Raw genomic sequence first — 2731 nt, 5'->3', positions numbered from 1 at the left:
AACCCCCCCCCCCCCCCAATCCAAAACCAATTGCTGGAAATTTCAGGGAGCAATGTGTGTGAGAAATAGGGTAAGACCCATTTCTGCCAGCATGGGCAAAAGTGAAAGAAAATTTTGTACACGACCCACAACAATGAACAGGCACTGCTCCCTTGCTGCTGCTACTCAGTTCCTTACTACAAGGAAAGATCTTTTTTTTCTTCATCCTGCCTTTCAAAAACAAGGGGTGTATTATGCTCCAGGGCATGAAATATTTAAGAAAATATGGTAATTTTACCACAAACCACAAGTGTTAGGCTTTCCTCTGATATCACTTGCAAGGGAGAGCACTAGTCTGAACTTCCTATATAACGGCACCTAGAATATTTAAACACTGAAGTAACGTCCTACAATATCCTTTCCCCACGAAAGAGTCCATGGACTGAAATGATGGCAGTGTTGCCATTATATGCACATTTCTTCAGACTACAGAAGATCAGAGGATCGGATCTGGGGGACAGCTTAAATACCTTAGGAGCCCAAGTTGCATTCTCAAAGCTTTTTTGAAAATGCCACCCCACTGTCTGTATTATGTGGTTAATCCGAGACTTCCAAGGTCCCCAGCTGGATGCTACTTTGCTTTTGGATGCAACAGGACACATAACATGATTGTAGTCATATGGTTTCCTTCGCTGGCTTTTGGAATTCTTTGTGATGTGTGCCATCCTTTGCCTATCATCTACTCGGTCAGCAGCTTCATGACTGATATATAACTCTGCTTCTGCTCCATCACTAGAAGAATGTTTTGGCACAGCTGACTTGCACAGGTAACTTTGATACAGCATCTGGTTTGAAGGGTTTCCCTCTGGATGGACAGAGGTAAAAGGAGTTTGTACAACCTCACAGAAGGACACATCTTGAACCAGTGAAAACCTAGGGCTGGACCAAGGACTTCCATGATTTCCGGGTCTTTTACACCAAGGGCGCTGACAGAAGTGATATTTGCTGTGTGATCAGCCCCTTGAAAGCGCTCTACAACCATGCTCCGACAGAAGTGCATGGCTGCAGAGTGCTTTAAAAGTGCCTGATCACGTGACAAATTAATCCTCATTTAATGAGGGTTCAGATAAAGGTGCTCCAAAGTGGAGCTATGGGGAAAATCCATAGACTGTGAGAAAAACCCATCCTGAGTATGTTGGTCCATTAGTTACTTGCTCAGTTTACCTCCATCTTTCTAAACTCTTCTCATAGCTATTAACTTCTGTTTGTCCCTGCCCGGGGGGAGGCGGGGGGCAGGGATGGTCTGATGCAGCCCAGCTGCGCCCTCGGTGCTGTTGTCAGGATGGGATGGGGAGCTCCATTCTGGGGTTTGCCTAGTGTGTGATGGAAGGGGGAGGTGGGCAAATTGGAGCCCCCCACAGGTGGGGGCTCCAATCCACCTGCCCCCCCTTGCCCCTTTCTATGAAGCTTCCTAAGTTACAGCTGGGAGTTGCACATCTCTCTGTGCCCTAACTGACTACGCCAACTCTTAAGGCAAGATTCAAGATGCCCTTATGACAATGACATAATCCAGAGTGCATAAAGATTTTTGGTCCAGATTAGCAGTGAATGGCTGTGGAGCAGTTTGACGCTTTCAGGTAGAGCCAGCACACCGTTTTAAAACATGCTGGAAGTTGTTCTACTAATGAAGCCGAACCCAATTACTTCAACCCTGCCCTTCTACGACTCTGTACTTGCAGAAAGAACTATGGTTTGCAGCATCTCTGCATCAGGAAGATTATTCTGTCAGAGGTGCTCAACCTCCGGCCTGCAGGCCAGATCTAGCCCGTAAAGCCATGTCATCCTGCCCATGGAGCTCCCCAAGGGTCCAGCAATTTGGCAGCATGGGCAACGGCAGCATTAATTGCTGCTTCCCTGCTACTAAATTTCCAGACCTGTTGGGAGCCCCAGGACCCAGATAATGTGGCCCTGTGCACCAGATTGGGTTGACATACGGTGGGATTCAGGTGGGTAAAAAACTGACGCCACAGCTACGTCGCTGTAGTGATGCACTCCCTTGGTACAGTGCGTCACTACAACGATGTAGCAGCTAAAAATAACTGTCACGTGGATGGCACAGCATAGGCTGTTAGTATACTTCCAAAAGGAATTCCTAAATGACTGTGCAGTAATAATGGCGCCATAGGGGCACATGTAGATGTGCCCACAGTGAAGCAACAGTAGGCATATGAAACAGGGAAATGCATTGTGAAGCTGTTCCCTTTTACTCTTCACGGAATTTTTCAACATCCAGACAGCCAGAAATGGGCTACTTTGGGAAAGTCAGTTTTCTTCGTGATTTAGAGACAGGAGCCCCTACACTGATACCTGAATTCACCCCATATTCATTTGTGCCAAAAAGTACTTTTATTTCCCATTGTATCCTTTGTGACTGAGCCCCCTTTGATTCTCAACTGGGAGCCCTCACTGATATCACTTTCCTGATGGTGCAGAAAACAGACTTTAAATAAAATAGGTGCTGAATCTGTTATCAGAACAAATGGGATTGGAAATGTTGGCAGAAAACTTCAAGGGGCCCAAATAATACTGTACAGAAAAAAAAAGATGTCACTTGAAAGCTGTTAAACATATAACCCAAGATATGTATTCAAAGATATAAATTTAACTCTAAGATTATTTAAACCCTGTTCTTCATGCCTCAGTCTTTACCCACGTAAAAACCAGAAATGTTATGCACAAATAAAATACTGCC

The 2731-nt window shown here is 45.4% G+C and overlaps 1 protein-coding gene across 2 annotated transcripts in view; it reads right to left on the bottom strand.

Moving 5' to 3' along the window:
- The window catches only part of MECR (mitochondrial trans-2-enoyl-CoA reductase), a 37382-nt gene that overhangs the window by 8706 nt on the left and 25945 nt on the right, over positions 1–2731 (bottom strand). The gene's annotated exons all lie outside the window — the stretch shown is intronic.

The sequence above is a fragment of the Gavialis gangeticus genome, unplaced genomic scaffold (genome assembly GCF_001723915.1).
Source record: "Gavialis gangeticus isolate Ggan-Ray unplaced genomic scaffold, GavGan_comp1, whole genome shotgun sequence".
Classification (NCBI taxonomy): domain Eukaryota; kingdom Metazoa; phylum Chordata; order Crocodylia; family Gavialidae; genus Gavialis; species Gavialis gangeticus.
This window is presented reverse-complemented; position numbering and strand designations above follow the sequence as displayed.